Source organism: Pleurodeles waltl, chromosome 10 (assembly GCF_031143425.1).
Source record: "Pleurodeles waltl isolate 20211129_DDA chromosome 10, aPleWal1.hap1.20221129, whole genome shotgun sequence".
Lineage (NCBI taxonomy): Eukaryota > Metazoa > Chordata > Amphibia > Caudata > Salamandridae > Pleurodeles > Pleurodeles waltl.
This window is the reverse complement of record NC_090449.1, coordinates 610,846,361-610,871,095: the sequence shown is the minus strand read 5'-3', so window position 1 is coordinate 610,871,095 and position 24,735 is coordinate 610,846,361. Positions and strand designations below refer to the sequence as shown.

At 46.7% G+C, this 24,735-nt stretch overlaps 1 protein-coding gene across 2 annotated transcripts in view; it reads right to left on the bottom strand.

Annotated features, from left to right (window-relative positions):
* LOC138261759 (sodium channel protein type 5 subunit alpha-like) overlaps positions 1–24,735 on the bottom strand; it is a 957,661-nt gene that overhangs the window by 754,009 nt on the left and 178,917 nt on the right. Inside the window, exon 2 of one of the 2 annotated variants that reach the window (XM_069211084.1) lies at positions 4,151–4,234. The exons of the other annotated variant lie outside the window; for it this stretch is intronic. The gene's annotated coding sequence lies outside the window, so the exon portion shown is untranslated. The remainder of the gene's footprint in view (positions 1–4,150; positions 4,235–24,735) is intronic. 2 annotated transcript variants of the gene reach the window in all.

Here is a 24,735-nt window from a genome sequence, read left to right as displayed (position 1 = left end):
TTAGAAAGGTTCAAACTTTTTAAGAAAAATTACTTGTGGAATCTGACACTTATTTTATGTATTTATTCTTTTCTCCTCACTGTGAAAAGACAGAGACATGCAGTTTGAACCACCAGCTAAATTTTAACTGAGCAAGGGTGATCCACCAATGCACTGGTCTAGGTGGAAGGAGGAGTTCTTAACCTACATGAAAGCTATTGATGATGACAACATGTCACAGGAAAGGAAGAAAAATATCTTTTTGCATTGTTTGGGTTCTGATGGGCAAATGGTTTTTAGAACATTACCCCCGATACGGGGGTGATGGAGAGGTGGAGGTGGATGTCTTCAAGGAGGCGATAATGAGATTGGAGAAGAGGTTCAAACCTACTGCGAGTCTAGCATAGAATAGATTCAAATTTTACACAAGAGTACAACATTCAGAAGAGACATTTGATGAGTTTCTTACAGCGTTACATGGTCTATCAGTACATTGCAATTTTGAAAATATGACTGATGAGATGATAAGTATTTTTTTTTAAACTGGAAATATGCTCAACGCAAATAACTTCCTAGTTTTTTTTAATCATTTTAGGGGGTTCACAAAAATCCAAAGTAGTAGGCAATAAATGCTATGTGTGGCAAAGCCTGTACCTGCACCTATCAGACTAAGGGCCTGATTTAGATCTTGGCGGATAGGTTACTCTGTCACAAACTTGACAGCTATTCCGTCTGCAGTATAACAATTTCTGTAGGATATCATGGAATTGTAATACGGCAGACGGGCTATCTTTCACATTTGTGACACAGTAAGCCCGTCCGCCAAGATCTAAATTAGGCTCCTAGAGTTTTATGATAAGTATTAGCAGATCCATCCTGCCGATATTTTTTTGTGGGAAAAATGCAGTGCACAGCACCAAAATCCCCATGTTATCCCCATAAAACACAGCTTATTAAAAAAGTCAGGAAATACTGAAAACCTCAGTGTTGATTTTTATCAGGTGCAATAATTACCAACTTTATTCATGGACAACTGGCAATGAGAGCCTCAGAGTTCCATGCGTACTTCTTCTGGCCTGCACCTATTCTTGTGGATTTTTTTCACTGTGAGCAAGAAAAACTTTCTCCACAAGCTCAACAAATTAGGGGTTGCTTGGTAATATATTTCCACCTCATTCCCTTACTGCATCTTTTTTTGGACTGCATTGTCATGTGCAAATGAATACAAAATCCAACTAAAATATATGTGAATACCAGCAAAGGTATCACTATGCCATTATTTACTACATTTCCATTAGCCATCTGCCCGTCTCATGGAAACCTTCATGGTCCATGATCCCAGGCATAACCCTACACTTGCAACACTGGACAATCTGACATGTCTGTTCGTTTTCCTAAATCAGAGATTCCATCTGTGGCCACAAATGTCCACATATACTGTTACTATAAAGAGGATTTCAAGTTTTTGAATCCAGGTGGGGGGTCGAAAATTATTTAATGTAAAGGCATTTAGACCCATATTTATACTTTTTTAGCGCCGCATTTGTGTTATTTTTTTACACAAAAGCGGCGCAAACGTGCAAAATAAAGTTGTATTTTGTAAGTTTGCGCAAATTTTGCATCAAAAAACGACGCAGATGCGGCTCTAAAAAAGTATAAATATGGGTCTTAGTCTGAAAACAAATTTTGAGAATCGGCTTTGAGCAGTAGCACAACATGGCTGTAGCATACACGTGCTGGGTCTCAAGTTAGAAGGGAGAATTTGTCCAGCTGAAGTAATTGCCAAGATCAAAATTATGGCTATGGCAAGTCTGAAAAAAGCATATATACATACAGACAGTAACCAAATTAAAACAACGTTTTAACTGAAAGTTTCTGCAAGAATGTTTTCAAACTGGGAGATTCAAGTTATCCACCTAGATGTGTTATAATGTCTTAGAGAAAAGGCAACTGAATGGTTCTCGGATCTTTGGTCTCCAATACTGGTAGTATAAGCTGGCCTTACCAAAATGTAATCTTGACCCGCAGACCAATGCAGACATCAGAAATTAATGTTTAACTCATTATGCTGTCTTGTTGGTGTTCATGACTACATGGTACTCTAATACAGCTGCTAGCCTCAGAAGAAGGCACCGACCTGCATCAACAAGTTCACAGCACATTCAGTATTCTGTATTCTATACAAATGAAAATATCAGGAGACGGTTTTACTTGGCACATTATCGGCGTAGCTGTATTGTTTTGCGTAGTATGCCATCTTAGTGCAGTGATAATACAGAAGTCTGTACAAACTGAAGCATGTCTGGAGAAGTTCAGTCTTTTGTGTGCGGCACAGAGTCATTTTGCTTCAAAGAAGATGGTGGTGCATGCATTGATCTGGAAGGAGAGATGATGGCTCGAAATCAAAGATTTCTAAGGCCCATGGCTGGACGAGTACAAACTTATAATCATATATGTAACCCACCAACTGTGGTTTATTATGCCACAAGTGAAAGTTATTCCAGTCCGCAATAGGATATAAAGTACATTATTTTTTTTTAAAGTAATTGTGTCGAAATGACATGATCAAAAGCCCCAACCATACAGATATACTACAATACATTTGAAATACAGCGTCCATGCTAATACTGAACTAGCAAATGCCAACAGCACAACACCCACCAATAAGTGCCTTCACTGGCTCCCATTTTAGCCAGTTAAGCAGAAGGCCTACAGTAAGAATTACCCAGGTTATCGCAGAAGTCGACCCTACTCAACATCTGACCTGGTGATTCTAATCTGCAAAAGCACTCAAGATTCACCAACCCATGGTTTAATGAAAACTTTGGGGAAGTTACATCATAGTGCGTGGCCATAGTAACTACAAGATAGTAAACCCAATCTCGGATGCAGAACAGTAAACTTTGCTCTTTAGGAAACAATTAGAGGCTGTTCAGGCAAGCCCTGTGACCTCTGCCTGCTTGGCACATGACAGCCACCCACCACTTCATCCGCGATAGTAGTCCATCAAACAACCGAAAGACAGCTCATGATTTCCGGCCCACCACAGGCGTTAAAACTCCACAGCTCCACCCTCAAGCCATAGTTTACCTGCTAAAACCCCTGGGGTACAGCCAGGCTTGATGGAAAGCAGATAATCGTGAATTAATATAGAAAAAACTCTATTTTAGCCGCAGCAGAGAGATGGCACACGCCCAAATGGAATGAATTCAACAACTGAAGAAAGTAGGATGGAGTACAGACCAGCAACCTGCCCTGACCTTTATGTCCTCCCGACTGGAATTGCTCATTTACATATTTATTTGGTCCACTCTTACTCTACCCTTATGACTCATACTCAAAAGTCATATATGGGATCAGCTACATTACAGCCAGCTCTTACTAACACATTAAACCTTCTTTATCATATCCCATAGATATAAAACACGAATCCACCTAGATTCTGATATTGGGCTTGAATCCAGCTGAATTTGGGATTTATATAATTTTTAATAAAATGATGGTGCACTCACAAAATGACAGAGGCAATCAGATCCAAGACAATATGAGATAGGCAAATACAATGTACCACCAGTATAAGGCTGAAATTGCTTCAGCATTATATCACTTGGGTACATTGCCACTCTTGTGACTTCCTTTAATTAAAACATTTTTATCTAAACACTCCTAACCCAATATTGTTACTAGCTCAGAAGAATATCCTATATGAACATTTTGCATACATGCATGACTGCATTTATCAAGAAATGGCAATGTTAGTGGTTGCACCAGGTTTCATATACAGTGGTGATTACTTCCCTTGGTAATGTGCCATTCAGTAGTATATTCTGTACTGCTGGTTAAAGCAGGGGCTGGTTATACACCATCAGGACCGACTGCTTTCACCAATGCTTAACTATAATAAGCTAGTGTTGTCCAAAGCAGATCTATGGGGATATGGTCTATGCATGATTTTCTGGGTATCTATATAAGATAAATTTGAATATATTGAAATTAAATGGAAATAATTTACATCATGTTTATCCTCAAAACCTGGCATGGATCCTGCCCGACTGGCCTCAAGTAGGGCATGCATGCTACAGGCAGTATTTTTGCATTTCTAATAGGGACTTAAAATCTATCAATCATGACATGCAAATACATGTGAAAATTATCTGGTACATGTGCTTACCCAAAATGAGACATTATAATCCAGGGCAGTTTTAATTCACATTTAATTACCGCTGCAATTGATCATATTATCTTCTGTGATATCCTGTTCAGAAAAAGATGATTGTATTAATCATGATTTTTTAGGAGACCAGATCTTCATAATCAAAAACAGTGCTAAATTCTATAGTTTAAGTTTTTCGTATTACATCAGAATGGCTATTTTCTTTACCATTGACTGCAATTATGAGCAGTTACTTTGCACAGATTATGCATCAAATCAATACTTCAGACTGTGACATATCTGGATCATTAGAGTGAGATATAAATTCAACGCTGATAATGAAACCTGACATCGTTGTGCCAAATCCCCCTCCTGTTCGCCTAACTGAAGTATGTTTGATTGCCAACAATGTCAAATTGCATGAAAAAAATGTGCCCCACATAATACTTGCGTCCGTTCAGGTGCCAACTCCCAAAATCTTTTATTTAGCATATTCTGTAAGGCTTGCAATTTGGAAGGGTTTTTGGCAGTCTCAGCACACCCAGGTGCCAGTAAATCCTTAGAAAATTATTGAACATTATGTCAACTATGAAAAACACAAAGCCTTAATCAAAATGTAAATCTCTAGACTGCTGAATGAAATTAATGTTGAGGGTTAGCCTCTGTTACCTTGTGTACCTGTGCCAAAGTGCACAGTGCACAGTGCATTCCCCTTTGGAGTACCATAGTCATGCCATTCACAACTAGACAAGGCAAGTTGTTCTTAAACTGCGCTAAGGACACAAGGAAGATGCTCAGTTTCCCAGGTATTTCTAGCCCAACTGCTCTTTCAATGGTCATATTAGGGATAGCATTGGAGATGGATTTCCCATCTCCAAGAACATCATGTTTCAGGCTTCAGTTTCCCGTTTACAACTATAGAAAAAAAACCTCTTGGGCTGCATGTGTTTTTGTACACAAAGGACCCGGCCTGACAGCAAGGGCTGGATTGTTCCTATCGGAGTAGGGTCAAGACTGATTTGCACATCCCTGGGTCCAAACTGAGTGTGGCTTGACCTGCAAAATGGTGATAGACTGGGATGCGACCCAAATAATTAACAGTGGCTGAGATTGATTGAGGCAGTCCATCCATCACTTTTTTACATACTTCAGTGTGATGCCCCAAGTGGAATGGGTATGCAAAGGTCCTGTGCACATGGTGCCACTGGATTGAAGTAATACTAGACTGATGAGCTCTACTGAAAGAGGCGCTTGGGTCGCTAGTGTTACAGTTCAGCGAGAACTAGGCCTGGCAATTCAGGCTGGAATATTCCTCTTGGAAAAGGGCCAAGGCTGATTTGCATATGGCTAGGCCTAATCTGAACTGGCATGGTATGCAAAATAACAATGAACTCGGATGCAGCCCTGAGTAATTATCAGTGGCTGCGATTGATTCAAGTAGTCCATCCTTTAAATTTTTTAAACTTCACTACATCTGGGGTGGGTGTAACTCATGTGATTTGCTGTAGCATAATTATGTGAAATCACAACAAAGTTACTCAAGATTACAGGGAATTATGGAAGGAGAGCTACCCATTTAGCACTATTTTCTTAACGCAAAATGCACCCTTGTGTCCAATATGGACCAGAAGATGCATTTTGCACTAAGAAAATAGCATTAAATGCAATAGAACACGAAGAGCAGCTCCCAGCAGCTGTTTGTGCTAGCTAAATCTGTTGTTTCTGCTCTCCTTCAATACGATTTTAGTGACAAATTGCTCAAAATTACTCATTCAGGTATAATTGTGTAATTTTCGGTATTTCTGCATCAAAAGAGTAAAGCAAAATTACAAAAATTACCTAGATTATTCTGGTATAATAAAAATATTGCTCAGGCCTACTTACAACCTAATGTTTTCTGGTACTTCAGCCAATGTTTTTAACTTGAAATGGATCTAAACTACAATGCCAAGATGGCATTATGGGGGTCATTATAAAACTGGCGGACTTTGACCGCCAGGGTTGTTTTGTCGGATTTCACCACGAGCAGGCTGGCGGTGAAATCCTGGGGATTATTCGCGGTCGCACCGCCGGGACTGGCGGTTTCCCCCCACTTTACTCCCAGCGGGAGTAATCCTCCAGGGCAGCGCTGCTTTCAGCGCTGCCCAGGGGATTACGAGTCCCCCTCCCGCCAGCCTTTTCATGGCGGTTTGCACCGCGATGAAAAGGCTGGTGGAAAGGGGAGTCGCAGGGCCGTGCAGGGGCCCCCTGCCACAGCTCCGTGCAGCTTTTCAGTGTCTGCTATGCAGACAGTGAAAAGCGTGACGGGTGCAACTGCACCCGTCGCACGGCCGCAACACCGCCGGCTCCATTTGGAGCCGGCTCCTGTGTTGTGGCCGAGATCCCCGCTGGGCCGGCGGGTGGAAACCAGGTTTCCGCCCGCCGGCCCAGCTGGGATCTCAGAATGGCTGTGGCGCGAGTGGTGCCGCATTGGCGGCTGCCCGGCGGTCAAACCTTGGCAGGCGGCTTCAGCCACCCGCCAAGGTCGTAATGACCCCATATGACCTTTAATGACAACTACTACTTCAAAGTATAGGCATTGTGGCTGTATCGAGGGATGTTAAGAACAGGGATTATGAATAGGAGAAAAGGGCATGTATAAAGTACATTTATTCTCCATGTAATGTTTTTAAGGAAAGTTTAATGTCTTTAGAACTAAATTAACATTTCTTAATAGTATTAGTGTGAGAATTCAACAAAGAGCCTGGGTCCCCTATGGTTCAAATACTTATATATTTCTTATTCTATAGATGAATATAGATCTCATTCTATTTAATCACACTTTGATTTAGGTACTGCAGTTCTGTACTCTTTCCCTACTCCTCAATATATGAAGCTGCTAAAAGGGGAGTGAAATAGGGTAGACAACCATCAATCCAAATTCCTTGATTTTAGTCAAATTGCGAGTGACCAGGCCTTATGGTCCAGTCCTCAAAATGGTTTCAAAGAGGCTAAAATCATCTGGGCCTTCTTCAAACACAACCTCACCATCAAGACATGTGACTGTAAATTGAATTTATAATGATCATCTGTAAATAAATGAAACTCCTTTTATTGCCTCAGATGTTTCAAGAGTACTTATCAAAGCACTTGCACTTTCATGAATGGACTGCCATAAAACTATTGCAGAGTGCTGATAGCAAGTCTTACTTGGAAGGCTGAAGTGTACACTAAACAGAGCACTGAGATTCATACGCACCCTAAAAAGTGAGAACTTATCTCACTTGGGCTGCAGCCAACTGGATTCTGACGACCAAAAAACTCATTTAAGGATGATTTACCTAACTTGCACAGCTTTTGTAACAAAAATAAGCATTTACAATGTAAAGGTCTCACGTTTGGTTGAGTAAGAGCTATTGGCATTGTAAATTCATAACCAGACTTTTCTTGCCACATAAATTGGTAAACCCTGCCTCATAATTTGGTCTTTTCCTGCCACATAATTCCAGGGGCCCTGCATATGAATAAAGCACTTCATTTACCTTCTTAATCTATCTGCAGCCAAAAATGAAAATGTTGCCATTTAGCATCCTAATTTAAGTCTGCCACGCTAATTCCATTAGAATATAATTTTACCCACCCCACCACAACCTCCAAATGTTTCCTAGCACCCAGCTACTTACACAGAGGCAATATCCATGTTGTTCTCTGGTGACCATATGCTGGACAAAAGAACAAACTGTGAGGTAGAGACTCCTGGGCCCCTCTGTAAACTGGACACATACCTCCAACAGATTGTATATTGGACCACTTGTTAGAAAAAACTGTAGTGGGGAGAGACAAGTACCTACATTGTAAATACAATTTCAGGGCCACAGGGGGCATACTTTAATCAATTGTGCTCTCATGCAGAAGGGGCATGTTTAAAATTGATAAGCTCAGTGCTTAAAGTGCCTTTGCTTTCATGGATAGATTCAGCAAACACATACTCCCAGTATAATGATTAAATGACCATTTTAGATAGGGAGTTTGATTCCTCCAGACATAAACAGAAGATCTCCAGACTCAAATTGACATGAACACTAGATAATACCAAAACATCACTTTGAATTTCTCGATAAGCTCCTAAAGCAGTCGAGGTTTAATGTCTGTGCCAGTATAAAAAAGGCCTATACTCAGCTTCCGAAAAATTATTTTGAGTGTAATGTCTAGCTGCAGAGGAATCAAGAACTTGCTCATTGGGAGGGCATAAAAATGATCTAATAAATCTATTTTCTGTCAGGGCCAAAATGCTGCAATGTACTTGTCCCCAAAGTTCAGAGGCATATAAAGTGGCTCCCAATGCCTTGACATTATAGATCTCTATTGCCAAGGCAGCTCTCTTAGAATTAGTTTTCCTAAAATGTTTAGTAGTCTTCTTGCATACTGCAATAAGAAAATATGTGATTTTTCTACCTGCATGACCCAATCCAAATTGGCTGTTATCTTAACCCCAGATATGCAAAAATGGAGACCTTTTCAATGGAGTGTTTACCAACACACAACTTAATTTGTAGTTTTTGGCCTTCATGGAGTTAAATATCATACATTTAGTTTTTGAGCTGCTAGCTTCTAACGCGCGCTCATTGCAGAAGTTGTTAAAATCATTTAGGAGCTGTTGTAAACCTTTAAAATATTTTGAACTCAACTAAGTGTCATCTGCGAAGGGTAAAGCGGGTACTCACCTTCCTGCTACTTTTAGGGAGTCACAACCATCCCTATCCAGCCACTCCATTACATCATTTATGCATTTTGAGGACAAAGTAGGAGCCAGGACACAACCTTGCCTCACCTTGTGCTTAATCCATATGGGATCCGTGAGTTGGCCCTGTCTCCCCACCTGACTCTAGCGTAATTTTCTTCTTGCAACCAAACAAGCATTGCCAATAAATTGGAAGGAATACACAACTTTTATCTAAGGTTGTCCAAAGCATTGCTCTTGGGTCTAAATCAAATGGTGCACTCAAATCAACAATGGCAAAAAGTCAACCCTTGTTGATTGCTAAGGTCTTCCAAAAAATACTGTTAAAATGAAAGATCTGGTCAACCGTACTAATGCCACTTCTAGACCCCGCCCGGAAATCAGATAGTACATTGTTGTCCTTGATCCAAGCCAGAAAGTACACTAGTACCTGCTTGCAGAAAATCTTCTGAGAAGTATCTATTAAAATAATCAGCACATTATGCTGTCCCTTCTTATAGATTGGTATGATCCCTACAGTTTTTCAAGAGGCAGAGCGATCTTCATGCCCTTTAAAATAGAATTTTAAAGATGGTTGATGTAAGGACTCAAGACATCTGGGTGTGCCAGAAAAGGCTCATTTGGAATCTTATCTGGGCCTGGAGCTTTTACTGGTAAACTAGTCCTGGTGGCCTCTACAGATTCCCTGATCTCAAAATCCATGTTATTATGGTTCTTTAGTTTGGCTGCCAACAAATGGTCAATACCAACCCAGGATGGCTCATCAATACAAGAATGCAAATTACTAAAATTGGATACCAAATCTTGGGGATATATAAAATATTCTCCTTCCTTTCTAGAGCCAATTTCTCTAAAAGCCAGGGTTTTGCAAAATCCTCTATTACCTTGGTCATAGTAAGGGACAAATCTTCCCAGAGCTCATTCTCCAAGCTTTTGCCAATTCTCTTTTGTGGTTTGGCACACAAATCACAAGCTCAAGGCTATTCTTTAAATAACCGCAGATAAAAGCTCCGTCTTGGCCAACCTACAAGCTTTTGTATACCAGGGAGCTTTTTCTAGTTCTTGGTGACACGCTTGTTATCATGCACCAGAAGGTCTCTCATACTACCAAAAAAGGCATCAAGGGCTTTTGCCAGGGTCAGTCCTCAGGCATAGACTAGTCAATATCTCTACCTGCTCCTTAACTTTGCTAACTGCCAACCCCAGGGCCTATGGATGCTTTTCAACCCATGGTCAACTTGTGAGCTGACTCAATTTGGGGGCTGTCTGTTAAGGTACCCAGCAGTGATAAAATAAGGTCTTTGTGGTAGCTATCCGCCCTATCAATGAAAACTGCAGTGACAAACTAAGGGTGTTGTGGTCGCAATCAGCACACATCAATAAAAATCATATTGTGCACAAATGGCCAAAGACTCAGCTTGATTAAAACATAATCAATCCGAATAGAGTGACCCGGTCTATTGAACATGTGTCTGCCCTCAATATCTGAGATGATACTCCCATTTGCTGCTTTAAGATCAAGGGTGGCAAACAATTGGGATTCCACTACGGAAATGTCCAGGGAAGGGATTCTCCACTTAATATCCTGATCAATTGTTAGATCCAGAGAGGTGGCCACTAATGGTTCAAAGCTAGAGTTAAGATCTCCAGCTACTATAATCTTCCATTCGCCATTGTACTCTAACAGGAAATCCTCAAGTATGCTTATAATTTTGGTTTTCTCATCCAACCGATTGTTAACATTGTATAGCACCAGGAAATTACACACATGAAAATCCACCCTAACTGCCAACACACCCATAGAATTAACTGAAGGAACTCTAATTGACCGTTGGAGTTCCATCCTTACTCAGATCACTAGGCCCTCCAAAGGTCTTCCTTCTGGCTGCATTAGTACAAAATGATGTGTATTCATTTGTAATGACTGGGTTTGTACTCTAAGTCTCCTGGAAGAGGCAAATGTAATGACTATCTATCTATATACCCCCGATAAGTATCCATCCCCTAGCCACTTTCCATGACAAAATTTTAATCATATTACTCATGCACTTTTTGAGTGCTTCCTGGTTACAGGGGACAAAGGCCCATTCTGGAATACAATTTCTACTCAGCCCACCTATATTTATCTGGAAATAATCCCCCTCACTAGCCACCACGGGGCTAGTCCCACTCATTCTGATAGCATTGGAAGGATCACCAACAAGCAAGGGTCTCATCCTATACCCAAGCGCAATTACCATGGGTCCATTCCCAAAACAACACTTATCTTAGGATATCCTATGTTGGGATTTAAACCCAGTCATTCAATTTCACCCAACCAGCCAAACCAATGTGGGTTCTGAACATTTGACCTGTGAACATGCGGCACTTTCCCTTGGCAGGGTACTTCTGGTTCTTCCCTATATTTGATCAGGATTTGAGTGTTAGCTTTGTAAATTCTATGAGCCACCATGGACAGAAGACAGTCCACAAAGGATTGGTGCTTCAGAACCACTCTCACCAGATCACAGCCCTCTACAGGAGTTACAATTTGCTCAACTCTCTTGATGTCGCTCCTAATGATCGAGTAGCACTTCTTTATGTTCCAATCTTGGCCTTCCCCATGCCCATTTGTGACTCTAGGGACTTGTGTTAGAAAAATCTGACCCTGATTCAGGTCAGGTGGTGAAGGCAGTTGGCTCTTATTATGCACAATCCCACCTATTGGGCGAGGGTGGGGGAAACAAAGGAAAGGAATTTTTTCAATGAACATTCTGTTCCTCTGTTAGTTGCCTGCTACGGGTGGCTTGCCCTCTTGGACTTTCGCATCTAAAGCCTTTTCTGCTCAGATTAGTCCAACTCCCCCCTCCCTCATAGATTATGAGCCAGAGACAATGCTGTAGCCTGTTTCCTGCTAGGCTGGCAGGCAGAAAGCCAGGTTTCTGCCCGCCAGAATAGTAGGAAACTATTATTGGGTACAGTGTGTGGCAGCAACCTCCCCGTCTGAAGTTTAGCAGTTGGTGAAATTGCAGACCCAGTGAAGTTTTTGTTTTACTTTGCTAAGTGGACCCAGTTCGAAAAATGGCTCAAAACATTTCTTTAGAATTTAACTTGCAGGCAAAATTTTATGAAGGTAACAAATATAGCTACTTCAAGAAATTGCAAAGTTTGTGACATTTGCAAAACGCTTTTGGTTCAATTACAGAGTTGCATGCAGATAACACTTCCCATTACGCTTTAATACTAACCACACTGTGACCACTAACACAGATCCTTATTCTAAACAAAATATCCAAGCCAAATTTCAAAACTTAGGGGGTCATTCTGACCTCGGCGGTAAAAGGCACCTACCGCCGGTCAGAAATCCTCCATAATCCCGCTGCGGTCGCGGAAACCCGCCACGGTCATTCTGACCCGCAGAAGGCAAACCTCCGAAAATCCGACCGCCACAACAGACCGCCAGACCAGCGGTCGGCGGAAAGGTGGAGGTGACAAAACCTCCACCGTCACGCCAACAGAAATACGCCCATGCCATTACGACCCACGAATCCACGCAGCGGTCATTCAAACGCGGTATTCCATTGGCGGGACACACCGCCGCGGTCAGAATACACACAAACGAACAAAACTCAGCCACATTGGACGATTTGAATCCCACACACCTGATACACATACACACACCACTCCCACACACACAATACAATATAAAACACACACCCACATCACCCACAAACCCCTACGCTAAAAATTTCGTAACGAAGGCAAGAGCGAGACACCAGCATCCAAAAAAATAACAGCCACAGCCACTCAACACCATCACCCACACACTATCCACACACAAAACAACACACACCACCACACTCAACTCACTTAAATACACATACTCCACCCCACACATCATACACACCACCCCATGGCACCCCAAAGACAACCCCGCTTCACAGACGAAGAACTCAGGGTCATGGTGGAGGAAATCGTTCGGGTAGAGCCCCAGCTGTTTGGCACACAGATACAATATACCAGCATTGCCCGGAGGACGGAGCTATGGCAGAGGATTGTCGACAGGGTGAACGCAGTGGGACAGCACCCCAGAAATCGGGAAGACATCAGGAAGCGATGGAACGACCTACGGGGGAAGGTGCGTTCCATGGTATCCAGGCACAACATCGCCGTGCAGAAGACTGGCGGAGGACCCCCACCTCAACCCCCACAATTCACATCATGGGAGGAGGAAGTCTTGAACATCCTGCATCCTGACGGCCTCGCAGGAGTCGGCGGAGGAATGGATACTGGTAAGTTGAAGCTTCAATACTGCTTCCCCCCCACCTGCATGCCAAATCAGACCCCAACCCTCACCCCCATCCTCGAACCCCACCCTCACCCCCACCCCCATCCTCACCCCCACCCTCACCCCCACCACCATCCTCACCCCCACCACCATCCTCACCCCCACCACCATCCTCACCCCCACCCCCAGCACACCTATTCCCCGCCAATGTCTCACCATCACAACCCACACATCCCAAAACCTAGGCCTGCATGCGTCCACTAAGCATGGACACCCATCACCAAAGCATGCCCAATGCATATACACATCCCCCCCACAAGCCACCCTCACCAAAGCCCCCACACACGAATGCCAGCACTTGGGGACACGAGAACCCACAGATACACCCATATGCCACACATTGAAACTATAACCATACCTCTATACCCCTGCAGGACCCGACCGTCAACACACCGCGGCGGAGGGGCCAGAATTATCCACACCCCCCACCCAAGAGGCCGTCAGCGATGACAGCAGCTCTGTCGACCTGGACACCGATGACCAGCCTGGACCATCGGGGACCTCTGGACAGTCGGTTCCCCTCACACAGGCCCAGGCCACTACAGACCCTAACCCCTCTGGGAACACCAGCACAGCTCCCACCCAGCGGGCCCATGCCTCTGTCTCCAGGGCGCGTCAATCTGCGGTGTGTCTACCACTACAGGGCACCCAGGATAACCCACCACCCCAACAACAACAGGGACCTGGGGGCAGTGGTAGTGGGCACACCGGCCAGGGGGCAGAGGCCCAGGGAAACAGGGGAACTCGGAGGGCAGCTGTGCGACAGGGGGGGGAGGAGAGGCCCAGGGAACCCACTCTCCACGAGGTCCTCACCACCATCATGGGAGCATACAACCGCTCCCAGGAGACTATGGCGACGGTACTGGCCCGGTTCCAGGAGATCCAGGCACTGCAGGAGGAACACTATCGGGGGTACAGGGAGGACATCAGAGCCATCAACACCACCCTGGTTACCATGGTAGGGCTGCTGCAGGACCTCGTAAACACCAGGGCGGACACTGAACAACACCCAAGGGCCCCTGCCACTAGCCTGGACCAAGAACAGCCAACCACCTCCGTCGGCGCTAGTGGACAGGAGGCCCCCGCACAGCAGCAGCCCACCAGACCCCCACCTCCTGCAGGAGAAGAACCACCCCGCAAGAGGGCCCTGAGATCTCGCAAGAAGACAGAGTAGGATGTCAAGACCCCCGCCAGCAATGGATACCACCTGATGTCATCCCACTGTCCCACATTGTCACCCTGTCCATCCTTGAACTGCCCATGCTCCATCTCTCCACAGGCCTCTGGACAATGCACCTGTGTGACTGTTACTCTGGACTCTGCCATGGACATTCCTTCACCATAGCCCCCACCCACTTGAAACCACCCATCCCATTTTGAGCACTTCAATAAACACCTATTTTGCACCAAAATATCTGGAGTCTGGCTGTGATTTCAATAGATTGTAATTGACATGACAGTGCAAATATGTCCTTGTACATGGTGAAGTCAACAAACAGCTGCCACAAAGCTGTAGTCCATGGGGAAACGAAGCACAGGACTCGTAGTGGGGACCCCAGATCTGAAATAGGGAGGGAAAAGCCAAAACTCAGTCATCATACACTGGGGCAAATAGACAGGCAGCAGAGATGCTGGAGAGTAGTTAACATTTACTAAATTATCTTTGAAATGTTACCTGTGTCCTATTGGAAGTACTGTTCAATGATTCTGTCCCTGTTGTCTGTTTCAGCCCCGTCGTCTTCCTCCTCGTCACTCTCCTCAGGTTCCACCGCTGCCACTACACCACCGTCTCGACCATCCTCCTGCAGGAAAGGCACCTGGCGTCGCAAAGCCAGGTTGTGAAGCATGCAGCAGGCCACGATGATGTGACACACCTTCTTAGGTGAGTACATTAGGGATCCACCTGTCATATGCAGGCACCTAAACCTGGCCTTTAGGAGGCCAAAGGTGCGTTCGATCACCCTCCTAGTACGCCCATGGGCCTCATTGTACCGTTCCTCTGCCCTGGTCCGGGGATTCCTTACTGGGGTCAGTAGCCACGACAGGTTGGGGTACCCAGAGTCCCCCACTAGCCATACACGGTGTCTCTGTAGCTGTTCCATCACGTAAGGGATGCTGCTATTCCTTAGGATGTAGGCGTCATGCACTGACCCTGGGAATTTGGCATTTACATGCGAGATGTACTGGTCAGCCAAACACACCACCTGGATGTTCATTGAATGGTAATTTTTTCTGTTCCTGTACACCTGCTCCCTGTCTCTTGGGGGAACCAAAGCCACATGGGTCCCATCAATGGCACCAATTACGTTGGGAATATGTCCAAGGGTGTAGAAATCACCCTTCACTGTAGCCAATTCGCCCACCTCAGGGAAAATGATGTTGCTCCTCACGGATTTCATCAGGGCAGACAACACTCTGGATAACACCTTCGAAAACATGGGCTGAGACATCCCAGAATCAATTCCCACGGTTGTCTGAAATGACCCACTTGCTAAGAAATGGAGTACTGACATGACCTGCACCAGAGGGGGAATCCCTGTGGGTTGGCGGATGGGGGACATCAGGTCGGGCTCCAGCTGGGCACACAGTTCATGGATAGTGGCACGGTTAAGACGGTAGGTCAGGATAATGTGGCGTTCTTCCATTGTCGACAGGTCCACCAGCGGTCGGTACACGGGAGGATTCATCCGTCTCCTCGCCCAACCCAGCGGACGGTGCCTAGGAAGGACAACATGGAGCACACAGTCAAGCAACCCACAGGTACGTACTCACAGCTAGCACAGTATACGATTCTCTATGCAGTGAATGGCGTGTCTGAGTGGCTATGCAAGGCCTGTGTGACGCAGTTGAAATTGAGCCATGTGGGCCCTGGAAATGGCGGCTGCCTGACCTGTGAAGTGTGACAATGGGATGTGAGGTCAATGCGCTGGCGTGGCACACCGCGGCGGGCGGCGGGCGAAGACCGCGGCGCAAAGCCGCATTGGTTAACATTGAAGCCTATGGGTTTCAGGAGCCAATGGCGAAGGGCGCCGGCGGTGGCGGGACGCACCGCCGCGGTACGCACCGCCGCGGACGTCACCGCCATTTTCTATCTACTTATCCACTTGCGACTTGAACTTTCACAGGAGAGGACCTATACTGCAAGTGTTGCTGTGACCTCGGTCTGGAAGGGACAATGGCTGCTGCACCTGGGGAAAGGGCCCCTGCCTTCACTGGAGAGGAGTTGGAGAAACTCGTGGATGGGGTCCTACCCCAGTATGCACTACTCTACGGTCCTCCAGACCAACAAGTGAGTTTAATTCAATCTGGATTTGGGGACACTGGCTGGCTTGGGGGCCTGGCGGGGGGCCTGGCGGGGATGGGGGGCATGTTGGGCCTGGCGGGGGGCATGGCGGGGGGCCTGGCGGGGATGGGGGGCATGTTGGGCATGGCGGGGGGCCTGGCGGGGATGGGGGGCATTGGGCCACTGGAAAGGAAAATGCTGACAAACTTGAACGTGGTATTTCTCCCTCCCTGTACGTGTCACATAGGTCCGCGCCCATGAGAAGATCGGGATTTGGCGTGCCATCGCCAAGGAAGTCCGGACCCTGGGGGTCCACCATCGACGGGGCACCCACTGCCGCAAGAGGTGGGAGGACATCCGCCGCGGGACCAAGAAGACCGCCGAGTCTCTGCTGGGGATGGCCTCCCAACGTAGGCGGGGTGCCTGCCGTCAACTGAGCCCCCTGATGTTCCGGATCCTGGCGGTGGCCTACCCTGATTTGGATGGGCGCGTGAGGGCAGCACAGCAGACACAAGGGGGTGAGTACAAGCATTATCTACTCTGTTGTCGCGCAGTGGAGGTGTCTGGGTGGGGGAGGAGGGCTGTGGGTCCCCCTAGGCCAGGGCGATATCTGTAGGCTGGCACCCCCGTAAGCCCCTGTGTCCCCAGCCACCACCCTCAGTAGTTTGTCAGTACAGCCATCCCTGGGCCGTGTCATCCATGGGTGCAGTTGTCAACTCTAGGCGTGTAGGGCATGTTCCACGGAATGCGTAGCGGACCCCAAGTGCGCAACTTAGTGCAGGGGGCATCTGTGTCTGTCATGTCCGCTAACTGTACCGGAGATCCATGTAATCAATATCCCTTTATTTCTCTCTCCCCCCCCCTTTTTGTTTGTCTTTCTGTGCTTGTGTGCATCAGCATCATCAGGCGGAGGAGAAGTGGCATCGGGGCAGGAGGGAGCTGCATCTCACATGGCCCAGGAGGGCCATGCCACAGAGTCAGACTGGACCAGTGAGACGGAGGGCGAGGGGAGCTCCACGACGGGGACGACTGGACCCTGCAGCGACACGGACACGTCCTCGGAAGGGGGCTCCCTTGCGGGGGTGGCACCATCCGTGCCCCCCGCCATTACAGGTACAGCCGCCACCCAGCGCACCATCTCCGCCCTCCCAGCAGCCCCTCAGCGTTCGCCCCGTGCCCGCTCTGCCAGGAAGCCGGGCATCTCCTTCGCCCCAGGCACCTCAGGCCCTGCCCCTGTTACCCCCGCTGCCCTCAGTGAGGAGGTCATTGACCTCCTCCGAACGCTCATTGTTGGGCAGACTACCCTTTTGAATGCCATCCAGGGGGTGGAGAGGGAGGTTCATCGCAGCAATGCGTACCTGGAGGGCATTCATTCGGGTCAGGCTGCCCATCAGCGATCGTTCCAGGCTCTGGCCTCAGCACTGACGGCAGCCATTGTCCCTGTCTCCTGCCTGCCTCTACTAACTCCCTCCTCCCAGTCTCCTGTTCCTCTGCCTGTCCCACCCACACCATCAGACCAGCCTGCACACACCTCAACACCCAAGAGAAGCTCATCCAAACATAAGCACCACAGATCACGCAGACATTCACACACGCAACATTCCGATGCAGACATGCCAACAGTCACTACCACCTCTGTGACCCCCACCTCCTCGTCTCCCTCCTCCCTCCCTGTGACGTCTACACTCACACCTCCATTCACCTCACCATCAGCCAGTGTTTCCATCACCAGCACACCCTCCACTCCAGTCCGCACACGTGCAGTCACCACCCCCACTGCCATTTACACGTCCCCTGTGTCCTCTCCCACTGTGTCTGTCACCCCCTCTTCCACACCACACAAACGCAGCCACCCACCCACCCAACAGCCATCCACCTCACGACAGCCTATCCCTCCTGCACCTGCACCCAAAGACAGCAAACGTGACTCACCTACAACCACATCCTCTCCCTCCACTCCCATTCCCACTGTACCTACCACTCTCCATTGTCCCAAGAAGCTCTTCCTCGCCACTACTAACTTCTTTCCTGACCCTGAGCCCCCCCCTCCTTCTCGTCGGGGTAAGAAGAGCACCTCAGCCACCACCAGCCCTGCAGCCCCCTTGACAAGGGTGCAGGGGTATTGGAGCCCGCCAGCCCGCATGTCTGGATCTTCGCCCAGCAGCAAGGGGACAGCCAGCCCACCCCCTGGGAAGAGGAGCAGAAGGCGGAAGGGGCGCCGCAGGAGCCCGCCTTCTACATCCCCCCCGGACACCACCCAGAGACAGTCACCAGCCACAGCTCCAAAGGGAGGAAAGGGCCACAGGCCCACGACTAAGGAGGGCAAGGGCAGCAAGTCGGAGAGGTCAGGCAGCAGGCCTGCTGCCCAGGAGGAGCCCACAACCCCCATAGCCGCTGCCCCGGGAGGAACCGGCACAGCTGCCCCGGGAGAGCCCACCACCCCCATAGCCGCTGCCCAGGGAGGACCCAGCCCAGCTGGCCAGGAGGGCCCCACCACCCACAGCCCAGGTGGGCATTGAAGGAGCACCATCCCCGCTGCCCAGGAGGGCACCACCAGGCAATGAGCAGTTGGCCATAGACCGTCCGCCGTCTCCAGAACCGCTGAACTGGGCCCCGCCGTCTCAAGAACCGCTCCGCTGGGCCCCGCCGTCTCAAGCACCGCTGAACTGGGCCCTTCAAGGCAAGGAGCGCTGAACTGGGCCCTTCAAGGCAAGCACCGCTGAACTGGGCCCCGCCGTCTCAAGCACCGCTGAACTGGGCCCCGCCGTCTCAAGCACCGCTGAACTGGGCCCCGCCGTCTCAAGCACCGCTGAACTGGGCCCCGCCGTCTCAAGAACCGCTCCGCTGGGCCCTGCCGTCTCAAGAACCGCTGAACTGGGCCCTTCAAGGCAAGGAGCGCTGAACTGGGCCCCGCCGTCTCAAGCACCGCTGAACTGGGCCCCGCCGTCTCAAGAACCGCTCCGCTGGGCCCCGCCGTCTCAAGCACCGCTGAACTGGGCCCTTCAGGGCAAGGACCGCTGAACTGGGCCCCGCCGTCTCAGGAACCGCTGAACTGGGCCCTTCAAGGCAAGAACCGCTGGCCCTTTGGCAGACGTGGCAGGGCAGGATCTATCTCGGGCAGGGCTGCAGGATGTCCTCTGGCCAACTTGCCTCCTCCAGTGGCAGTGGGGTCTGTTATGGACTGTATGGACTGTGGCTTTGCTCTCCCCAGGATGGCCCAGTGGGCAGGCCACCCACTGTATGGACTGTATGGACTGTGGCTTTGCTCTCCCCAGGATGGCCCAGTGGGCGGGCCACCCACTGTATGGACTGTATGGACTGTGGCTTTGCTCTCCCCAGGATGGCCCAGTGGGCGGGCCACCCACTGTATGGACTGTATGGACTGTGGCTTTGCTCTCCCCAGGATGGCCCAGTGGGCGGGCCACCCACTGTATGGACTGTATGGACTGTGGCTTTGCTCTCCCCAGGATGGCCCAGTGGGCAGGCCACCCACTGTATGGACTGTATGGACTGTGGCTTTGCTCTCCCCAGGATGGCCCAGTGGGCGGGCCACCCACTGTATGGACTGTATGGACTGTGGCTTTGCTCTCCCCAGGATGGCCCAGTGGGCAGGCCACCCACTGTATGGACTGTATGGACTGTGGCTTTGCTCTCCCCAGGATGGCCCAGTGGTCATGGAGTCCCCTCGTGGATCTGGCGTCGTGTACTCAAGTGGCTGAGGTGCCCCCCCTTCCCTTCCCCCTGAGGTGCCTGTCCGATTTTCTTGCTGATGCCCCTGCAGTGTTCTCTCCGTGGGGTTCTTGTCGTGGGACTGGGCCTTGCCCCTTTGCACAGGAACCCTGTGATCCACGGACAGTGGTTGGACTACATTTAGTAGCTGTATATATTTTGTATATAGTTTATTTATTTATTGCGATTACTGGTGTCCATATTTCAATATATCTGCCCGTTTATGATCTCTTCTTTTGGTCTTTGCATTATTTCGGAGGGGGGTGGTTTGTGGGTTGTGACAGTGATCTGTGGGAATACATTGATGTGTGTGTTGTAGTGGGTGTGGGTGGGTGGGTGTGTGCCGGTAATCTTTTCCCTCCCCTGTGTCGTAGGTGCAGTACTCACCGATGTCTTCCGCGCCGCCGGGCCTGCTCCTGGTATATGAGCAGGAATAGGAGTGCGGGGATGACCTGCAACTCTGGTTCCATGCTGCCGGAATCTCGCGTGGAGTGCGTAGAGGTGAGCGTTTTCCCGTTCGTAGTCTGTTTCCGCCGTGTTCTTATCGGCGGTGCTCCCGCCCCGGAAAAGGTGGCAGATTGGTGGGTCGTAATAGGGTGGGCGGTACATTGTCTGCCGCCTGGCTGTTGGCGGGAACCGCCGCGCTGTTTGTTTGTACCGCTGTGGCGGGCGGAGTGTTAAGTTGGCGGGCTGTGTTGGCGGTTCCCGCCAGGGTCAGAATTGCATATTTCAGACCGCCGGCCTGTTGGCGGCTTGGCCGCCGCTTTATCACCGACCGCCAGGGTCAGAATGAGGGCCTTAGTCCTTTTAATTAATGTTAGATTCCGTTTTTAAAAATATATATTTTATTAATTTTTCAGTATTGTTTGCTTATACTTTTTCATTGTTGGCCAAATAAAAATGTCATTTACACTTTTTTCCATTTTAAATTATTATTTTTCATATTTCTTTATTGTTTCTTTATTTTCATGTAGTCTTAAAAACATAAATTATATCTATTTAATCAAAATGTCTTGTCACATCAGGTTAATACAGTGAAATCGCCAATCTTACTTGTTGCTTAATGCAGACAGGATTATCGTAGGGAATCTCAAAGGCACAAAATCAAAGGATCACACTATGTTGACCAGGATAACGACAGTCCAAATATTGAAGAGGTAAGTGCACAGAGGGTGGTATGTATTTTCTAATCTTAACTCTACATCTACCTACCTTTAAGATGTATGTATATCACCAAGGTAGGTATCTGTAGAGTTATGTATAGAAAATCTATAGAAATGTAACTTGTGGTATTTTGTCTTAGAATCAGCCCAGTGCCTTAGCTACTTCAAGCAGTACAAATATGTATTACATAGGTTAAAAGTTGCAAAGCAGCAGTCAAAGCAGACAACAAGTTTCATAATCTCTCTTATCTACCTAGTGCTTCTTCTGATACAACGAGAAATACTGGTTTACCATTTGTGATGACAGATATCAAGTGCCTTGCAATGTTTTAATTAAAAAAAATCACAATGTCAAATATAGATCAGGTTGCTACAGAACCAGTGATGCCTCTTACTGAAGAAAAGAATGGGCAAATATGGTGGCCCAGCTATATCTCCACATACAAAGGCCAAACTAATGTTTCTTTTAATTTCACAGTGTATAAGAATGGGACGTGAAGAAAAAGACTTTTGTGTGAATATATTGCCTTTAAGTAGATTACACCCCGGTTACTTCATACACCATCCACTTTTATAAGAATTAACGTTGAATCGGTTTCCATTAGATAAAAGAAAATGCATATTTACCTGCAAATAAGTAAGTAATGCATTTAGGAGCTCAGCTGCGGAATATTCTTCCCGCCCTGATGCTCATTTGATAAATATTTTTTTTTAAAGTAGAAAATGAATTAAGCCAAATAATTTCTTAATGCAGCATTTTTAAATCCAACACTCCGTATGAAGATATAGCGAGGAAGCTTTAGAGACACCGCCAATAAAATAATTCCACCAATGAACTGGTTGGATCAGCACTGTGTCACAATCACATCTTTCAAAGTCAAAGCCAGAAACAATCATTAATTAAAAAACTGATTATGATCATGGCTATTGTGCTACAAAGATGTTTCGCTTTGCAGTACTTTTGTTGCAAAGATGTACGAGATTTAGAAAGAAAATCCATCTCTAATGTTTCAAGGCAACATGCGGAAGGATGTTGGAATGATAGATTTCTCAACGAAAACTATGAATTATATTTTTCAGTAAACCTGGCCACTTACATAATGCATTGTTCAGTCTCAGCAAAGCTAAGATTCTAAGGTTCCTGGAAACATTAATGGATGTCATTTAAAAATGCATTAATCTTGAAGTGGCTAATTAATATTGATAAGAAAGAAATTAGGAATTAGTTTATGCCATATACGAATTTGTTTTCCTTTTTCTCAAACCAAGATAAAATAGCTGAGAATGGCACAGTGCCATATCTGAGGTTTCTACATATTTAAGCTATTTTCTCAAATTTGCCGTTGCTTTATGAACCAAATTGAATCTGTATTATGATGAAGGTTTAGAGCAAGTTGCCTTTACCCTCTTTCTTATTATTTTGGAGGGGGCGATTAACATCACAAAAGTAAGGAGAGTCCGTCTTTCCTGCAGCATTTAAGACCTCTAAGACATAATATTGCTCAGGTAAAGAACATAATAGCAGTCAAATTATTTTTAGCCATAAATGCCTATTGATGAACTTCGATTCTGATAACCTGAATAATTAAATTGTCCCAGGCACTGAGGGATAATTTTACCTTTTACCAAGGCTCACTTGAATTATGCTATTTTGCCAAATAATCAACCTCTGCAGCATAATTTGCAGATTTCAACTAAAATGTCTTTCAAATGCGTGGTGCTAAGAACAAAACGACTATAGGCAATCAGAAGATGGAAGAGCAATGCAAAAATAGCACCAATAAAAAGAATGTGTTTCCAGTTTTAAAGTGAGTGGCTGTGTGTTATCGCAGTTCCAAAAAGCCCATAAAAACATCACAAATAAACAAAACACAACACCCCCCTCAAAAAATACCAAAAGCTAAAAAAAAAGCGTTCTTTTGAGAGACACCCACAAAGCTCAGTAGGAGGGCTTACCTCTATTTGTTCTGAGGCCCTGCAAGGCTACCTGTGGCACAAGGCCTGGCCAAAGATCAGGCACTGTGGCCAACCCCAATGCACATGGGCGAAGGGCTTTGTGTAGTGGAGGTTGGCCACCTATGGTGGGTTCGGGGTGAAGCCTGGAATTATGTGCCTTGCCTTTAGCCAGGCCCAAATGTCCAAAATCCAGGCCTTGTGGCCAGCTCTGCTGTAAACAGCCAAAGGCCATTTGTAGCAGAGGTTAGACGTCTGTGGGCCGTTGGGCACTGGGCCTAGCCGGACAGCAGACCCCAGAGCCATTCTCATTGCATACAGCTTTTCCGCTCACAAAACATACATTAATAAGTTACAACGCCTAAAACCACAACACCATTAAAATATAACAAATAGCCAGAACAATAAATAATAGTATAATTAGTCATCGCACTGATAGCATAAATGTGAATGTGATACGTTATCTCACCTGCAACTTCATTTGTGCAATTTATAATTGCATCCGCCCATCAAGGTGACGGCTTGAACATTGCATTTTGGGTCCAAGTTATGGTTGTGACTTATGGAATGTGGATATACCCATAATTAGTTAAGTTAGTGGGTATATGGTGATGGTGGATGCAAACGGACACCGAATGCTTGTAATATTCCAAAACAAAGTATACTGAGTTAAACAGATAAACTCTGCGTACTCTCTTGTTGATGCAGGAACGTGGGTTTATTATCTTGCAGTTGTGATCCCCGACGTGTTTCAGCTGAAAGCCTCTGTCAAAGGTCCAAAAACGTGACAAAGGCTTTCAGCCAATATGTGACGTGTTTCACAGCTGGAAGATAATACACTCACATCTCTGCATCAACAGAATACTGCACAGAGTTTGTATGTTAACTTCTGCGAACTATGTTTAGGGATATACCTATATATTTATATGTATGTATTATATGTTTATTATTTCTCCTGTTGACTCACAATAGGCGAGGCCATGGTATTTTAGTCAAAACCAAGATGCAAGAGGGTTTAGTTTGTGCAGCAAGCTAAAATCACACTGAAGAGATATCATGATTTTTAGACTTGTTTTCATGTGTGAAGTAGTGTTACTTGTAGTCTGTGAGGGCGCAAAGAAGTCATTTTCTCAAGTCAACTTTCCTGCACCATATTTATAAACTGATATGTCCTTAGAACTGTAGTAATAAAGGTGTGATTGCATGTTCATTAGTACACGTGCTGTAAACAAATGTGTTAGTGGGCTACACTTATCTTCATTGTCATGGCATAAACATATGTGCTACTGGAAATACACGTAAACGTGGCCTTTTAGAGGAAGCAGCATTAAGAGAAATTGTTAGTGGTGTAACAAAGACCCCGCAGCCCTCACGGTGCGGGGGCCCCTCGAGCTCCAGGGGGCCCCCTCAACACAATACATTATGCAC